This window comes from Balaenoptera borealis (assembly GCF_965194805.1).
Source record: "Balaenoptera borealis genome assembly, chromosome: 13".
NCBI lineage: Eukaryota > Metazoa > Chordata > Mammalia > Artiodactyla > Balaenopteridae > Balaenoptera > Balaenoptera borealis.
Window position 1 is genome coordinate 17,903,734 of NC_138870.1, and position 20,270 is coordinate 17,924,003.

At 37.9% G+C, this 20,270-nt stretch overlaps 1 protein-coding gene across 5 annotated transcripts in view; it reads left to right on the forward strand.

Annotated features, from left to right (window-relative positions):
* Positions 1 to 7,962: 7,962 nt before the first annotated feature.
* Positions 7,963 to 20,270, forward strand: part of SLCO1C1 (solute carrier organic anion transporter family member 1C1) — a 62,445-nt gene continuing 50,137 nt past the window's right edge. For all 5 annotated transcript variants that reach the window (XM_082351976.1, XM_082351971.1, XM_082351972.1 and 2 more), the window contains exon 1: positions 7,963 to 12,761. The gene's annotated coding sequence lies outside the window, so the exon portion shown is untranslated. The remainder of the gene's footprint in view (positions 12,762 to 20,270) is intronic.

Below are 20,270 nucleotides of genomic sequence, written 5' to 3' on the forward strand. Positions count from 1 at the left end.
GATTTAATGCAATTCTATTTTAAAAAACAATGACATTTTTCACAAAACTAGAACAAATCATCCTAAAATTCATACGGAACCACAAAAGATCCCGATTTGCCAAAGCAATCTTGAGAAAAAAGAATAAAACTGGAGAGATCACCCTCCCAGACATCAAAATATACTACAGAGTTACAATCAAATTAGCACGGTACTACCACAAGAAAAGACACATAGATCAATGGAACAGAATAGAGAGCATAAAAATAAACCCACATGCCTAAGATTAATTAATCTATGACAAAGGAGGCAAGAATATACAACGGAGGGAAAACAGTCTCTTCAAAACCTCGTGCTGGGAAAACTGGACAGCTACATGTGAAAAAGTGAGATTAGAACATTTCCCCACACCATACAAAAAAATAAACTCAAGATGAATTAAAGACTTAACCATAAGAACAGAAACCATAATACTCCTAGAAGAGAACATAGGCAGAACACGCTTTGACATAAATTGTAGCAATCTTTTTTTGGATCTGTCTCCTTAGGCAACGGAAACAAAAGAAAAGAAAAAAAAAGAAAAAGCAAGTGGGACTTAATTAAACTTAAAAACGTTTGTACAGCAAAGGAAACCATCAACAAAACGAAAAGACAACACCTACAGAATGGGAGAAACTATTTACAAGTGATATGGCTGACAAGGGGTTAATATCTGAAATGTATAAACAGCTCATACAACTCAATATCAAAAAAAAACCGCCAAACAACTCAATCAAAAAATAGGCAGAAGACCTGAATAGATATTTTCCCAAAGAAGACATACAGATGGCTAATAAGCACGTGAAAAGATGCTCAATATCACTATTTATTAGAGAAATGCAAAACAACAATGTGATATCACCTCACACTGATCAGAATGGCTATCATCAAAAAGTTTACAAATAGAGATTGGAGACTAGATGGTGAAGTAGAAGGACCTTGAGCTCACTTCCTTTTACAAGCACACCAAAATCACAACTAACTGCTGAACAGTCATTGATAAAAAAAAAATGGAACCTACCAAAAAAGATATTCTACATCCAAAGGCATAAAGAAGAAACCACAATGAGACCGTGGCGGGGGGTGGGGGGCACACTCATGATATAATCAAATCCATCCCCCCTCCCCAGGTGGGTGACCCACAAACTGGAGAATTATTATTGGGTGAGCCAAAAAGTGTCTTTGGTTTTTTTAAGTAAAAATAAAAGACACATTTTTTATTTTCACCAAGACCTTTATTGAACAATGTATTCACCTTTTTGTTCCACTACCTTCTGCCATTTTTCAGGCAACTTCATAATTCCATCTTCCCAAAACTTTTTATCTTTTTGAGAAAAGAACTGTTCCAGGTGCCTTTTACAGTCTTCCAGGGAATTGAAATTTTTTCCATTAAGAGAATTTTGTGAAGACTGAAATAAATGGAAATCCAAGGATGCAATGTCTGGTGAACACAGTGGATGAATCAGCACTTCCCAGCCAAGCTGGAACAGTTTTTGCCTGGTCATCAAAGAAACATGCGGTCTTGCATTATCCTGATGGAAGATTGTGCATTTCCTATTGACTATTTCTGGACGCTTTTTGTTAAGTACCACTTTCAGTTGGTCTAATTGGGACCAGTACTTGTTGGAATTAATTGTTTGGTTTTCCGGAAGTAGCTCATAATAGAGGACTCCCTTCCAATCCCACCATATACACAACATCAACTTCTTTGGATGAAGACTGGCCTTTGGTGTGGTTGGTCATGTTTCATTTTGCTTGCCGCATGATCTCTTCCATTCCCATTGTCGTACAGTATCCACTTTTCATAGCCCTTCACAATTTGGTTTAAAAACGGAGCATTTCATTATGTTTCAGTAGAGAATTGCATGCGGAAATACGGTCAAGAAGGTTTTTTTGGCTTAACTTATGTGGAACCCAAACATAAAAGCGATTCATATAACCACACTGGTGTAAATGATTTTCAATACTTGATTTGGATATTTTGATTATATTGGCTATCTCCCACGTGGTATAATGTTGATCGTTCTCAATTATTGCTTTGATTTGATCACTATCAACTTCAATTGGTCTACCAGATCATGGAGCAACATCCAGCAAGAAATCCCCGGCACGAAACTTCGCAAACCACTTTTGACAAGTTCGATCTTCTCCATACACTGCACATATCTTTTTGTGTGTTTCAGTTACGTTTTACCCTTCTTAAAATAATAAAGCATAGTATGCCAAAAATGTTGCTTTTTTTCTTCTATATTCAATATTAAAATGGCTACATAAAAATTCACCAATTTTGATAAGTCTTTTTTTAAATGCATGCTGGTATGACAGCTGTCACATACAATCTAAAAAAATTGTTTCAAATGAAGTTAAAGACAACTAAGTGCTACTAAATCCATCTTATGGAAAAGACTGAATGAACCTTTTGGCCTACACGATACATCCCAGAAGTTCTTCTACAGAGGTGAGAGTTCTGAGCCTTACATCAGGCTCCGTAGTCTGGGGATCTGGCATCGGGAGGAGGTACTCCCAGAGCATTTGGCTTTGAAGGCCAATGGGGCTTGATTGCAGGGACTCCACAGGACTCGGGGAAACAGAGACTCCACTCTTGGAGGGTGCACACAAGGTCTCACACACACTGAGACCTAGAGCAAAAGCAGTGACTTTACAGGAGCTGGGCCAGACCTACATGCTGGTCTTGGACAGTCTCTTGGGAAGGAGGGGGGCAGCTGTGACTCATCCTGGGGACATGGACACTGGTGGCAGAGGTATAGGGGAATGTTCATCTGCATGGACTCTCACTGGGGGCTGATATCTTACTTGGGTCATTAGCACCAAGACTTGGCCCCACGCAACAGCCTGTAGGCTCCAGTGTTGAGAGGCCAAACAACCATCAGTGTGGGAACATAGTACAACCCATCAGCACACAAGCTGCCTAAAGACTTCTTGAACCCACGGATGCCTCTAGACATGCCTCTTGACCCGGCCCTGCCCACCAGAGGGTCAAGACCCAGTTCCACACAATAGTGGGCAAACACAGGCCCCTCCCACCAGGAAGCTTGTGTATGGCTCTAGAACAGCCTTACCCACTAGGGCGGCAGAAACAGAAGCAAGAAAACTATGATCAAGCAGCCTGCAGAACTGAGTCTGCAAACACAGGTCAGAACCTACCCTGGGACCAGCTGGTCCCTGGCCCTTGAGTGATGAGAGGGGAGTGTAATTCTGTGGTATATAGGACATCCCCTACAGAGGACCACTTCTCCAAGGTCGAGAAAATGACTAACCTACCACATACATAAAAATACAAATAGAAATTTAGACAACATGAAATGGCAGAGGGTTAAGTTCCAGAAAAGGAACAAGATAAAACCCCAGAAGAACAACTAAATGAAGTGGAGATAGGCAGTATTCCCAAGAAAGAGTTCAGAGAGTAATGAACATAAAGAGGATTCAAGAACTCTGGAAAACAATGGATGCACAGAGCGAGAAATTACAAGAAATCTTTAACAAAGAGTTAGAAAATATAAAGAACAACCAAACAGAGTTGAACAATACAATAACTGAAATGAAAAATACACTAGAAGGAATAAATAGCAGAATAAATGAGGCAAAAGAATGTATCAGTGAGCTGGAAGATGGGTTGGTGGAAATCACTACTGCAGAACAGAAAAAAGAATGAAAAGAAATGTGGACAGTTTAAGAGACCTCTGGGACAACATCAAACACACTAACATTTGCATAATAGGGGTCCCAGAAGGAGAAGAGAGAGAAAAGGGCCTGAGAAAATATTTGAAGAGATAATAGCCCCAAATCTCCCTAACATGGGAAAGGGAAGAGTCACCCATATCAAGGAAGTGCAGAGTCCCATATAGGATTAACCCAAAGAGGAACATGTCAAGACAGAGAGTAATCAAGTTGACAAAAATTAAAGGTAAAGAGAAAATATTAAAAACAACAAGGGAAGAGCAACAAATAACATACACGGGAACTCCCATAAGGCTATCTGCTGATTTTTCAGCAGAAACTCTGCAGGCCAGGAGGGAGTGGCACAATATATTTAAAGTGATGAAAAGGAAAAACCTACAACCAAGAATGCTCTGCCCAGCAAGGCATGCATTCAGATTTGATGGAGAAATCAAAAGCTTTACAGATAAGCAAAAGCTTAAAGATTTCAACCACCAAACCAGCTTTACAAAAAATGCTAAAGGAACTTCTCTAGGAGGAAAAGAAAAGGCCACAACTAGAAACAAGAATATTACAAAATAGGAAAGCTCACCAGTAAAGGCAAACATACAGTAAAGGTAGGAAATCATCCACACAAAACTAATAAGAAGATTAAAAGACAAAAATAATGAAATCATCTGTATGCTCAATAAGCAGTTAAGGGATATGCAAAACAATTAGATGTAAAATATGATAGCAAAATCAGTTATTGTGAGAAGAGGAGAGTACTAATGCAAGATATTTAAAATGCATTTGAAATTAAAAGATCAGCAACTTCAAACAATAATGTGTGTGTAAACATATACATATACATATATATATGGACTGCTATACAAAAACCTCATGGTAACAGCAAACCAAAAATCTAAAATAGATATACACACAAAAAAGAAAAAGGAATACAAACACAACACGAAAGACAGTCATCAAATCACAAGAAATGAGAACAAAAGAGGAAAGGAAATAAAAGACCTACAGAAACAAATCCAAAACAATTTAAAAAATGGGAATAAAAACATACATATCGATAATAACCTTAAACAGATTAAATGCTCCAACCAAAAGACATAGATTGAATGGATAAACAAAAAAGTTCCTACTGTATAGGGAACTATAGTCAATATCCTGTGATAAAACATAATGGAAAAGAATATAAAAAATAATATATATATGTAACTGAATCACTTTGCTGTACAGCCAAAATTAACATAACACTGTAAATCAACTATACTTCAATTTTAAATTTTTTCTTAAATAAAATAAAATAAAAACCCCCCAAGGGAGAAAAAAAGACAGACTGGCTGAATGGATACAAAAACAATACCCATATATATGCTGTGAACAAGGACTCACTTCATATCTAGGGACATGTACAGACTGAAAGTGAGGGGATGGAAAAAGGTATTCCATGCAAATGGAAATCAAAAGAAAACTGGAGTAGCAATACTCATAGGACACACAATATAGACTTTAAAATAAAGACTGTGACAAGAGACAAAGAAGGACACTATATAATGATCAAGAGCTCAATCCAAGAAGAAGATATAACAATTGTAAATATATACGTACCCAACACAGGAGCACTTCAATATATAAGGCAAACGTTAATAGACATAAAAGGAGAAATTGACAGTAACACAATAATAGTGGGGAACTTTAACACCTCACTTTTGTCAATGGACAGATCATTCAGACAGAAAATCAATAAGGAAACACAGGCCTTAAATGACCATTAGACCAGATGTACTTAATTGATATTTATAGAGCATTCAATCTGAAAGCAGCAGAATACACATTCTTTTCATGTGCATGTGGAACATTCTCTAGGATAGATTACATGCTGGGCTGCAAAGTAAGCCCTGGCAAATTTAAGAAAACTGAAGTTCTATCAAGCATCTTTTCCTTCCAGAATGCTATGAGGCTAGAAATCAACTGCAAGAAAAAAAACTGCAAAAAAAATGAACACGTGGAGGCTAAACAATATATGCTACTAAACAAAGGATCACTGAAGAAACCAAACAGGAAATAAAAAAAATACCTAGAGACAAATGAAAATGAAAACACAATGATCCAAAACCTATGGGATGCAGCAAAAGCAGTTCTAAGAGGGAAGTTTATAGCAATACAAGATTGCCACAGGAAACAAAAAATCCAAATAAGCAACCTGATCTTACACCTAAAGCAACTAGAGAAAGAAGAACAAACCAAACCCAAAGTCAGCAGAAGGAAATAAATCATAAAGATGAGAGTAGAAATAAATGAAATAGAGACTAATAAAATAATAGAAAAGATCAATGAAACTAAAAGCTTGTTCTTTGAAAAGATAAATGAAATTGATAAACTTTTAGCCAGATTCACCAAGAAAAAAACGGAGAGGGCCCAAAACACTAAATTCAGAAATGAAAAATGAGAATTTAAAACCAACACCAAAGAAATACAAAGGACCATAATACATAGACCATAAGACTACTACAAGCAAATATACACCAATAAAATGGACAACCTAGAAGAAATGGAAAATTCTTAGAAAGGTATAATCTCCCAAGACTGAACCAGGAAGAAACACAAAATGTAAACAGACCAATTACAAGCACTGAAATTGAATCTGTGATTTAAAAACTCCCAAAAAACAAAAGTCTAGGATCAGAAGGTTTATAGGTAAATTCTACCAAACATGTATAGAAGAGTAACACTTACTATTCTGAAACTACTCCAAAAAACTGCAAAGGAAGGAAAACTTCTGAACTCATTCTATGAGGCCACCATCACCCTGATACCAAAACCATACAAAAAATACCACAAAAAAAGAAAATTACAGGCCAATATCACTGATGAAGTAGATGCAAAATTCCTCAAAAAAATACTAGCAAACCAAATCCAACAATACATTAAACAGATCATATGCCATGATCAAGTGGGATCATATGCCATGATAATATGCAAGGATTCTTCAATATCTGCAGATCAATCAATGTGATACACCACATTAACAAACTGAAGAATAAAAACCATATGATCATCTCAATGGATGAAGAAAAAGCGTTTCAAAAAATCAATATCCATTTATGATAAAACTCTTCAGAAAGTTGGCATAGAGGGAACATACCTCAAAAGGCCATAAATGACAAAAACACAGCCAACATCATACTCAACAGAGTAAAGCTGAAAGCATTTACTCTAAGATCAGGAACAAGACAGGGATGTCCACTCTCACCACTTTTATTCAACACTGTTTTGCAAGTCCTAGCCATAGCAATCACAGAAGAAGAAAGAAAAGGAATAGACATTGGAAAAGAACAAGTAAAACAGTCATCATTTGCAGATGACATAATACTCTACATAGAAAATCCTAAAGTCACCACAAGAAAACTACTAAAGCTCATCAATGAATTTGGTAAATTTGCAGGATACAAAATTAATGCCCAGAAATCTCTTGCATTCCTATACACTAACAACAAAAGATCAGAAAGAGAAATTAAGGAAACAATCCCATTTACCATCAAAATAAAAAGAATAAAATAACTAGGAATAAGCCTACCTAAGGAGGCAAAAGACCTGTACTCTGTAAACTGTAAGACACTGATGAAAGAAATTGAAGATGAAAAACAAATGCTTGAGAGGGTTTGGAGAAAAGGGAACCTTCCTACACTGTTGGTGGGAGTGTAAATTGGGGAAGCCACTATGGAAAACAGTATGTATGTCTCAAAAAACTAAAAATAGAGTTAGCATATGATACAGCAATCCCACTCCTGGGCATATATCCAGACAAAATTATAATTTGAAAAGATACATGCACCCTTATGTTCATAGCAACACTATTTACAATAGCCAAGACATGGAAACAACCTAAATGTCCATCGACATGAATGGATAAAAATGTGGTACATATATACAGTGGAATACTACTCAGCCATAAAAAAGAACAAAATAATGCCATTTGCAGCAGCATGGATGGACCCAGAGATTATCATACTAAGTGAAGTAAGTCAGAAAGAGAAAGACAAATACCGTATAATATCACTTACATGTGGAATCTAAAATATGACACAAATGCACTTATCTATGAAACTGACTCACAGACATAGAGAACAGACGTGTGGTTGCCAAAGGGAGGGGGGGACATGGGGGAGGGATGGAATGGGAGTTTGGGATTTGCAGATATAATCTATTATGCATAGAATGGATAAACAACAAAATCCTATATAGATCCTGTGTGTATAGCAATATCCTGTGATAAACCATAATGGAAAAGAATGTGAAAAAGAATATATATATATAAAACTGAATCATTTTGCTGTACAGCAGAAATTTTTTTGTTGTTAGAATTAATCTAATGATTGTTTATATGCCCATACAGTACCTGATACCTAGGTAAGCACTTGATGAATTTTAAATCTCTTCTCTCTTAGGGTTTCCAAAGGGGAAGGGAGCAGGGAGGGATAAATTCAGAGTTTGGGATTAACAGATACACACTACTACATATTAATATAAAATAGATAAACAACAGGATTTACTGTATAACACAGGGAACTATATTCAATATCTTATAATAACCTATAATGGAAAAGAATCTGAAAAAGAATATATATGCGTATACAAATAACTGACTCACTCTGCTGTACACCTGAAACCAATACAACACTGTAAGTCAACTGTACCCCAACGAAAAATGTCTTCTCTTTTTAAGTGGCAGTATGTGGTAATTACAGAAAGTGCTTAAGAAGGGAAAGGTTTGTGTGTAATGAAGTAGTGAGAAAAGATTTTGCAAAGATATGGGACTTTAAGAAGGGAAAGATGAGCTCAATATCAATGCACTTTTAAAATAGATCTTTAAAATAAGTGAGGACCCCAGTTGCTAGACATTGACACTCTCTCAATGTGTCAATGTAGCTTTGTGAAGGAAAAAGGCAGGTCTGGAGAGTGTAGTGTAGAGCCTAAAAGCCTGTGCTTTGAATCTACAGATTCATTTCAATCCCTACCAAATTACCAATGGTATTTTTTACAAAACTAGAACAAAAAATTTTAAATTTGTATGGAAACACAAAAGACCCCGAAGAGCCAAAGCAATCTTGATAAAAAGAAAAATGGAGCTGGAGGAATCAGGTGCCCTGACTTCAGACTATACTACAAAGCTACAGTCATCAGAACAGTATGGTACTGGCACAAAAACAGACATATAGATCAATGGAACAGGATAGGAAGTCCAGAAGTAAACTCATGCACCTATGGTCAATTAATCTATGATGAAGGAGACAAGAATATACAATGGAGAAAAGATAGTCTCTTCAACAGGTGGTGCTGGAAAACTGGACAGCTACATATAAAAGAATAAAGTTAGAACATTCTCTAAGACGATACACAAAAATAAACTCAAAATAGAATAAAGACTTAAGTGTAAGACCAGATACTATAAAACTCCTAGAGGAAAACAGGCAGAACACTCTTTGACATAAATCACAGCAATATCTTTTTGGATCCATCTTCTAGAGTAATGTCAATAAAAACAAAAATAAACAAATGGCACCTAATTAAACTTAAAATCTTTTGCACAGCAAAGGAAACCATAAACAAAATGAAAAGGCAACCCATAGAATGGGAGAAAATATTTGCAAACAATGAGACCAACGAGAGATTAATTTCCAAAATGTACAAAGAGCTCATACAGCTCAATATCAAAAAAAACAAACAACCCAATCAAAAAATGTGTAGAAGATGTAAACAGTCTCCAAAGAACACATACAGATGGACAACAGACACATGAAAGAATGCTCAACATCACTAATTATTAGAGAAATGCAATCAAGACTACAATGAGGTATCACCTCATACCAGTCAGAATGGTCATCTCCAAAAAGTCTACAAATAACAAATGCTGGAGAGGGTGTGGAGAAAAAGGAACCCTCCTACATCCTTGGTGGGAATGTAAATTCGTATAGCCACTGTGGAGAACAGTATGCGGGTTCCTTAAAAAACTAAAAATGGAGTTACCATATGATCCAGTGATCCCACTCCTGGGCATATATCCAGACAAAACTATAATTAGAGAAGATACGTGCACCCCTATGTTCATAGCAGCACTATTTACAATAGCCAAGACATGGAAACAACCTAAATGTCCATCAACAGATGAATGGATAAAGATGTAGTACATATGTACAATGGAATACTACTCAGCCATAAAAAAAAGAACAAAATAATGTCATTTGCAGCAACATGGGGGGACCTAGAGATTATACTAAGTGAAGTAAGTCAGACAGAGAAAGACAAATATTATATGATATCACTTATATGTGGAATCTAAAAAATAGTCCAAGTAAACTTACTTACAAAATGAAACAGACACACAGGCATAGGAAACAAACTTATGGTTACCAAAGGGGGAAGGGGGGAGGGATAAACTGGGAATATGGGATTAATAGATACACACTACCGTATATAAAATAGATAAACAATAAGGATTTACTGTACAGCACAGGGAACTATATTCAATATATTTTAATAAACTATAATGGAAAGAATCCAAAAAGTATGTGTCTGTGTATATGTATATATCTATATATCTATATATCTATATATATATAGATATATATATATACACACACACACATATAGTTATAGTTATTTGGTTATATATATAACCAAATAACTATACGTATAACCAAATAACTATGCTTCAATAAAACTAAATAAATAAATAAGGTGATTGTGTGATCCTTACCTCAGATAAGGAAGCAAATGAGAATGAGTGCTATGGGTTGAATTGTATCCCCCCAAAAGCATATACTGAAATCCTAGGCCCCTGTATCAATGGATGTGCCCTTATTTGGAACCAAAGACTTTGCAGTTGTAATCAAGTTAAGATGAGGTTCTTACAGTAGACCCTAATTCAATATGACTGGTTTCCTTTTAAAAACAGGAGAAGACAGAGACACACAAGGAGAAGATGACCATGTGGCAATGGAGGCAGAGACTGAAGTGATGAACCTATAAGCCAAGGAATGCCAACAATTGGCAGCAAACGCCAGAAGACAGAATAGCCAAGGAAGGATTCTCTGCAGGTTTCAGAGAGAGCACGGCTCTGCCCACACTTTGATTTTGGACTTCTCCCCTCCAGAACTGAGATAATAAAATTCTGTTGTTTTAAGCCAGCCAGTTTGTGGTACTTTGTTACACAACCCTAGAAAACTCATTCATTCATGGTTAACTCATTTACGGTTGATTTTACACCACAGTGGCAGAGTTGAGTGACTGTGACAGATATCGGCCTTCAAAACCTAAGCTATTTATTATTTGACCTTTTACGGGAAGTTTGCTGAACCCTGGTCTATAGTATGAAAGTAGGATATAATCCACTGCAAGGCTGTTTATGAGAAACTCTGAATATCATGTATAAAATAAGTATGATGTGCATTCAAAATAGAAACATGAGCCGTGGACTGAAGAGGTCAGAAAAGGAATCATGATAGAGAGTGAATTTGAGCAAGTTAGGAACAGACCAAATTACACTCTCGGGGTAAAATTGCATTTCGTGTTGAGAAAAAGTAGGCCTTTTGTGCTTTTTGGCTGGTAAACAGTGTCTCCCCTTCAATGCACCAATGGCCACCTGTCAGACACATTGAAAAGTCTAGACCTGTTATGATGTTTGCTCACTATTTCTGATGGCAAAGGTTGGCTGTTGGCTAAAATAAAGTATTTGGTCTTTTAGACTCCAGATACACAGTTGCTTCACTAAAAGATTTCTTATTTCTTTATTTTCCTTATATCTTTCTTTTTTCTTTTATAGTAAAATGTCTTATAATAATATTTGACTATTAATTAATGATCCTGACCATTATGTGAACTGAAATTATATGTGTAATGATGATAACTTTGTCATTTAGTACTTTGTTATTTGAAATGTATGTTTGAGTACATAATATAATTCTTAAACCACCTTGTGAATGTTTTTTTTTTTTTTTTAATAAAAATTCTGCTCACCAAGGAAGAAGTTGAGATTGTAAAGTGACCAGGCCATAGTCACAGCCATGTAAGAAAATGGTGGACCTTGGATGATTCTGGAAGCAAACTCATTTATTAGTATAAACCACATGCAAGCTAGTACTGCTCAAAATCCTCTCAAATGGCAGTCTCGAAAAAAGAATTTAATTGAATTGTAGAATGTCTTAGTGCAAGGAGTTCTCTTTTCTTAGAATTTATGTAGAATGAGCAACTGAATGCCAAAATTTCAATGTTTTTCTTTCTTTTTCTACTTTTAAGATTCACAGAAATTGTGGGTGTGAGCAACTGATCATGTCTCTTTGAGAATTAACCATTTCTGGAAAGAACTCTGCAGAGCCTTGGTCCTCACCAGATCTGTGGTCCCGGCAGATTCTAGAAAGAATCCCAACGGGAAAAGAAACCATACAGAGATTTTAGTCCATGAGCTTTTTTTTTTTTTTTTTTTTTTTTTTTTTAAAGAATTCCAGTGATGTCCTCAAGGAGCGGCTGGCTTAAAAACTTCTTGGAAGGAGAAGGAGAGATCTTTGTTACAAACTTCCGTCCCTCCTCCTGCTTCTGTTCCCTTACCCTCTGCCCCCTGCAGAGTTGTGTTTTCTGGGAATCAGCAAGTAAGATCACAAGTGGTCTTTTCTTTCTTCACTCTCTCCCATAAAGAAAGCTTTATCACGTGCGGCCTTAAACTTGCAGCAAATTGCAAAGAAATGGCTCAAAGGCATCAGCTCTTTCTGTGCCCTGGGAGCTGAGATGCACGTCAGTGGCTTTGCCAGCGTGGCCTGTTCCCTGCAGACTGCCAGAGAAAAGAGGCCAGGAGGAAAGAGAAAACAGAAGAGATTGGCCACGGGTGAGACCATGCCCTACATCTTTTCTTTCCGCTGATCTGCTCTGTGTCCAACCAGGCTCTCCCCACCTGACAAAACTGCTCAAAGCTGCTGTAGGATCCACCTGCTTCCTCTTTCAGTCTGTGGAGTGTGGTCCAGCCTCTTGCTGGGCACACTGAGAGGAACTGGCTGCGTGATCTCCACCTCCAGGTAAGATCTGGTTCTCTGCTTTCGTATTTTGTGATGATCACATCAGAGTCTCACAGGAGAGAAGTCAAAGAACCCTTATGTTCTGCACTGCACGTGTCTTATCCATAACACTTCTCATGAAACTTGTAGGGGCCCTTGTAAGGATGGTGGAAATGGGAGAGGATACTGGTTAAAGAAGTCAGATAAACTCAGATCTGGGTTCAAATTGTGATTCTGATGCTTGTTTGATGGGTTGTTTTGGACAAGTCACTTAACTGCTCTGAGTCATATGATTGTCTATAAAATGAGAATTATAATGCCAACCTTGTTGAGTTGTTTTAAGGATTAGCACAAAGTATATAAATCACCTGGTACATAAACAGTACTTACTAAATCTGCATCTGACACAATTACTTGCAGTGAGGCAATCAGCTTCCTACCAACACATACTCCTTAGAAAGGACCATGAGGTTATTTTCCCTCCTGAAGGGAGAGATCCTGGGATCCACAAGACAAGCTAGTGCAGAGGTTTTCCTCATGTGAGATGACCAAGACAAGACAGTGATGGGAGTCGCTGCCTTTCTGACTTTGTCTTTGGGGTCCGTGGAGGCTGAGTGCTGGATGGAGTCTGTTACAGGATCAGGGCATGGAGGTCATGCTATTTGCACGATCCAACGACAACCTTCCTAGTGCACCTGTACTCTTTAAAGACTGGAGGACTGCCTTCCAAACCCCTGTGAACAGAGAATTCCATTTTTTGGAACTGAAGTGAAGAGAAACTGGCTGATTTTTCTCTGGCCTCCAGAGTAAGTAAAACTCCAACCCAGGGTGTTGGAGGAAAACTTTGTGGAAATCTGTTCAAGTGGTGGGAGAACAAGTAAGGATTTGACAAATGCAAATCCTGCTAAATAACTGCGTTCACTCTACTTCTGCAATTGTTAATGGGGGGGGGGGGGAGAGAGAGAGAGCGCCCGCAAGCCCGGAGGCTCTCTCCATTCATGTCACTGAGCGTCGCCTTTCCCCTTCTTTTCACAGATGGATGAATAGCTCAGTGCTCAAAAACGTAGCCTAGCCTCCTTGAAACATACTATACTTGAGAGGATATGCAAATTAGCCATCAAGATGAAACTGTATTTTCAGTAAAACAATGTAGTGTCAGTATTTTAATCTGGATGTTATTTTGCCCTAACACAACATCAGCTAGGTGTTCTCTTGTTTTTATTATCACTTCTGGATTCGAGTTAGAGTGATTTTTGTGACAATACCTGTAAATATAAGAAGACATTGTGTTTTGATGTCCCAAGCTTTTAATATTATTTTCAACATTTTTTTCCCTCTTTAGCATTAGTATTCTAGATATGACCCTTTGAATTTTTAAAGATATTTTTAGTATAACTGATACTGTATTTTTTTAATAGTGTTGCATTTATTAAAGAACACTCATCAATATACACATATTTTTATTTTCTTTTTCAATTCAGAGAGGGTCCTTAAGGTACTCTGGATTATCTTAATCCATTCTTCCTACTGCAGCCAAAGAGAGATTTTTTTTTAAAAACCTATTTATTTTACTTAATTTTTTAAAACATCTTTATTGGAGTATAATTGCTTTACAATGGTGTGTTAGTTTCTGCTGTATAACAAAGTGAATCAGCTATATGTAATATATATATATATATCTCCATATCCACTTCCTCTTGCGTCTCCCTCCCACCCTCCCTATCCCACCCCTCTAGGTGGTCACAAAGCCCTGAGCTGATCTCCCTGTACTATGTGGCTGCTTCCCACTAGCTATCTATTTTACATTTGGTAGTGTATATATGTACATGCCACTCTCTCACTTCGTCCCAGCTTACCTAACCCCCTCCTCCTGTCCTCAAGTCCATTCTCTACATCTGCGAATTTGTTCCTGCCCTGCCCCTAGGTTCTTCAGAACAATTTTTTTTTTTTTTTTTTAGATTCCATATATATGAGTTAGCATACGGTATTTGTTTTTCTTTTTCTGACTTACTTCACTCTGTATGACAGTCTCCAGGTCCATCCTCCTTGCTACAAATGACTCAATTTCATTTCTTTTTATGGCTGAGTAATATTCCAATGTATATATGTGCCACATCTTCTTTATCCATTTATCTGTTGATGGACACTTAGGCTGCTTCCATGTCCTGGCTACTGTAAATAGAGCTGCAGTGAACACTGTGGTACATGACTCTTTTGGAATTACGGTTTTCTCAGGGTATATGCCCAGTAGTGGGATTACTGGGTCATATGGTAGTTCTATTTTTAGTTTTTTAAGGATCCTCCATACTGTTCTCCATAGTGGCTGTATCAATTTACATTCCCACCAACAGTGCAAGAGGGTTCTCTTTTCTCCACACCCTCTCCAACATTTATGGTTTGTAGATTTTTTGATGATGGCCATTCTGACTGGTGTGAGGTGATACCTCATTGTAGTTTTGATTTGCATTTCTCTAATGATTAGTGATGTTGAGCAACCTTTCATGTGTTTGTTGGCAATCCGTATATCTTCTTTGGAGAAATGTCTGTTTAGGTCTTCTGCTCAGCTTTGGATTGGGTTTTTTGTTTTTTTGATATTGAGCTGCAGGAGCTGCTTGTATATTTTGGAGATTAATCCTTTGTCAGTTGCTTCATTTGTAAATATTTTCTCCCATTCTGAGGGTGGTCTTTTCATCTTGTTTATGGTTTTCTTTGCTCTGCGGAAGCTTTTAAGTTTCATTAGGTCCCATTTGCTTATTTTTGTTTTTATTTCCATTTTTCAAGGAGGTGGGTCAAAAAGGATCTTGCTGTGATTTATGTCATAGAGTGTTCTGCCTACGTTTTCCTCTAAGAGTTTTATAGTGTCTGGCCTTACATTTAGGTGTTTAATCCATTTTGAGTTTTTGTGTATGGTGTTAGGGAGTGTTCTAATTTCATTCTTTTACATGTAGTTGCCCATTTTTCATAGCACCACTTATTGAAGAGGCTGTCTTTTCTCCATTGTATGTTCTTGCCTCCTTTATCAAAGATAAGATGGCCATATGTGCATGGTTTATCTCTGGGCTTTCTATCCTGTTCCATTGATTTATATTTCTGTTTCTGTGCCAGTACCATACTCTCTTGATTACAGTAACTTTGTAGTATAGTCTGAAGTCAGGGAGCCTGATTCCACCAGCTCCGTTTTTCTTCCTCAAGATTGCTTTGGCTATTCGGGGTCTTTTGTGTTTCCATAAAAATTGTGAAATGTTTTGTTCTAGTTCTGTGAAAAATGCCATTGGTAGTTTGATAGTGATTGAATTGAATCTGTAGATTGCTTTGGGTAGTACAGTCATTTTCACAATGTTGATTCTTCCACTCCACGAACATGGTATATCTCTCCATTTGTTTGTATCATCTTTAATTTCTTTCATCAGTGTCTTATAGTTTTCTGCATACAGGTATTTTCTCTCCTTAGGTGGGTTTATCCCTAGGTATTTTATTCTTTTTGTTGCAATGGTAAATGGGAGTGTTTCCTTAATTTCTCTTTCAGATTGTTCATCATTAGTATACAGGAATGCAAGAGATTTCTGTGCATTAATTTTGTATCCTGCTACTTTACCAAATTCATTGATTAGTCCTAGTAGTTTTCTGGTAGCATCCTTAGGATTCTCTATGTATAGCATCATGTCATCTGCAAACAGTGACAGCTTTACTTTTTCTTTTCCAGTGTGGACTCCTTTTATTTCTTTTTCTTCTTTGATTGCTGTGGCTAAAACTTCCAAAACTATGTTGAATAATAGTGGTGAGAGTGAGCAACCTTGTCTTATTCCTGAACTTAGTGGAAATGGTTTCAGTTTTTCACCACTGAGAATGATGTTGGCTGTGGGTTTGTCATATATGGCCTTTATTATGTTGAGGAAAGTTCCCTCTATGCCTACTTTCTGGAGGGTTTTTATCATAAATGGATGTTGAATTTTGTCAAAAGCTTTTTCTGCATCTATTGAGATTATCATATGGTTTTTATCCTTCAATTTGTTAATATGGTGTATCACATTGATTGATTTGCATATATTGAAGAGTCCTTGCATTCCTGGGATAAACCCCACTTGATCATGGTGTATGATCCTTTTAATGTGCTGTTGGATTCTATTTGCTAGTATTTTGTTGAGGATTTTTGCATCTATGTTCATCAGTGATATTGGCCTGTAGTTTTCTTTCTTTGTGACATCTTTGTCTGCTTTTGGTCTCAGGGTGATGGTAGCCTCTTAGAATGAGTTTGGGAGTGTTCCTCCCTCTGCTATATTTTGGAAGAGTTTGAGAAGGCTGAGAATGTCCTCAATTCTTTTCATTCTTTTTTCTTTATTCTGCTCTGCAGTAGTTACTTCCACTATTTTATCTTCCAGGTCACTTACCTGTTCTTCTGCCTCAGTTATTCTACTATTGATTCCTTCTAGAGAAGTTTTAATTTCATTTATTATGTTGTTCATCATTGTTTGCTCTTTAGTTCTTCTAGGTCCTTGTTAAATGTTTCTTGTATTTTCTCCATTCTATTTCCAAGATTTTGGATATCTTTACTATCATTACTCTGAATTCTTTTTCAGGTAGACTGCCTATTTCCTCTTCATTTGTTTGGTCTGGTGGGTTTCTACCTTGCTCCTTCATCTGCTGTGTGTTTCTCTGTCTTCTCATTTTGCTTAACTTACTGTCTTTGGGGTCTCCTTTTCGCAGGCTGCAGGTTCATATTTCCCATTGTTTTTGGTGTCTGCCCCCAGTGGCTAAGGTTGGTTCAGTGGGTTGTGTCGGCTTCTTGGTGGAGGGAACTGGTGCCTGTGTTCTGGTGGATGAGGCTGGATCTAGTCTTTCTAGTGGGCAGGACCACGTCCGGTGGTGTGTTTTGGGGTGTCTGTGAACTTATTATGATTTTAGGCAGCCTCTCTGCTAATGGGTGGGGTTGTGTTCCTGTCTTGCTAGTTTTTGGCATGGGGTGTCCAGCACTGGAGTTTGCTGGTTGTTGAGTGGAGCTGGGTCTTAGCATTGAGACGGAGATCTCTAGGAGAGATCTTGCTGATTGATATTACATGGGGCCAGGAGGTCTCTGGTGGACCAATGTCCTGAACTCAGCTCTCCCACCTCAGAGGCTCAGGCCTGACACCTGGCCAGAGCACCAAGACCCTGTCAGCCACATGGCTCAGAAGAAAAGGGAGAAAAAAGAAAAAGAAAGAAAGAAAAAAATAATAAAATATATAAAGTTATTAGAATAAAAAAGTAAAAAAGTAATTAAAAAGAGGAATAGAGCAACCAAATCAACAAACAAATCTACCAATGATAATAAGCTCTAAATACTAAACTAAGATAAACATAAAACCAGAAACAAATTAGATGCAGAAAGCAAATCCCAAGTCTACAGTTGCTCCCAAAGTCCACCGTCAATTTTGGGATGATTTGTTGTCTATTCAGATATTCCACAGATGCAGGGTACATCAAGTTGTTTGTGGAGCTTTAATCCGCTGCTTCTGAGGCTGCTGGGAGAGATTTCCCTTTCTCTTCTTTGTTTGCACAGCTCCTGGGGTTCAGCTTTGGATTTGGCCCCGCCTCCGCATGTAAGTCACCTGAGGGCGTGTGTTCTCCACCCAGACAGGACGGGGTTAAAGGAGCAGCTGCTTAGGGGGCTCTGGCTCACTCAGGCCGGGGTGGGGAGAGTGGGGAGGGGTACTGAATACGGGATGAGTCTGCGGCGGCAGAGGCCGGCGTGACGTTGCAACAGCATAAGGCGTGCCATGTGTTCTCCTGGGGAAGTTGTCCCTGGATCACGGGACCCTGGCAGTGGTGGGCTGCACAGGCTCCCGGGAGGGGCGGTGTGGAGAGTGACCTGTGCTTGCACACAGGCTTCTTGGTGGCTGCAGCAGCAGCCTTAGCCTCTCATGCCCGTCTCTGTGGTCCGTGCTGATAGCTGCGGCTCGTGCCCATCTCTGGAGCTCGTTTAGGCTGTGCTCTGAATCCCCTCTCCTCACGCACCCCGAAACAATGGTCTCTTGCCTCTTTGGCAGGTCCAGACATTTTCCCAGACTCCCTCCTGGCTAGCTGTGGCACACTAGCCCCCTTCAGGCTGTGTTCACGCAGCCAACCCCAGTCCTCTCCCTGGTGTCTGACCTCCGAAGCCCGAGCCTCAGCTCCCAGCCCCCACCAGCCTTCGTGGGTGAGCAGACAAGCCTCTCGGGCTGGTGAGCGCTGGTTGGCACTGATCCTCCATGTGGGAATCTCTCCGCTTTGCCCTCTGCACCCGTTGCTGCATTCTCCTTGGTGGCTCCAAAGCTTCCCCCCTCCCCCACCCCATCTCCACCAGTAAAGGGCCTTCCTAGTGTGTGGAAGCTTTTCCTCCTTCACAGCTCCCTACCACTGGTGCAGGTCCCGTCCCTATTCTTTTGTCTCTGTTTTTTCTTTTTTCTCCTTGTCCTACCCAGGTATGTGGGGAGTTTCTTGCCTTTTGGGAAGTCTGAGGTCTTCTGCAAGCATTCAGTAGGTGTTCTGTAGGAGTTGTTCCACATGTAGATGTACTTTTGATGTATTTGTAGGGAGGAAGGTGATCTCCACGTCTTACTCCTCTGCCATCTTGAAGGTCCCCTCCCCGATAGTGTATTTTATTATTAAACAATTTATTTGCATTTTCTGTTCACTGGGTTTAATATTATGACTGAACAGAAATAATATATCTGATTTCCTAAAACAGTAGGCCAGCTTGTATTACATAGTTTAATTTGTGGAAGAGAATTGCATTTTACACTATAAATTTGATGTTATTTATTTTGTATTTTAAAAATCTTTCTGGTATGTATTTCTTGCTTTGTGATATTTCTATATCTTTTATATTTAAAATATTTTTTCGTATAAGAAATGTACATTCATTATAGAAAAATTAGAAAATATGGATACACAAAACATTAAAAAAAAATCATCTGCAGTGTCACCAGCCAGAAATAATGTGTTAACCTATTCTTTATAAACTTTCTGAAGCTTTGCTTCTATGTATACACACCTGTGAATGTATGTGTGTTTCTATTATAAAATAGAGTGTTATATATATATTGCTTTGAAGTCTTGTATTTTTAAAATCAACTCTGTAATAAAAATAGTTCTATATGACTATATTTACTTCTTTACACTAATTTCTAATGGTTTCAAAGATTTCATTGTGTGAGTATACCATAATTTGTTGGACATTTAGGTCTTTTTGTTGTTTTGATTTTTTTTAAATTTTTTATAAGCAATGAGTCTCTACAGGATTTTAATTAAAGGTACTCAGTATTTTTGTAGTAAAGAGACCTATTCAATCCATTGCTTCCCAAATACCCTTTCACTGTTCTGGCAAAATATTTTTCTGAAAACCTAGTTTTAGTGATTCAGTGGATATAGGAAGTTGGCTGTTGGTATCAATATCTATATACTGAATTTCTTAGTTTTTTTTTTTTTTGAGTCATGAATGGCTGTTGACTTTTATCACCTGATGTATTGCATCTACTGAAATTTTATTATTTTTCATTTTGAATTTCTTCTAGC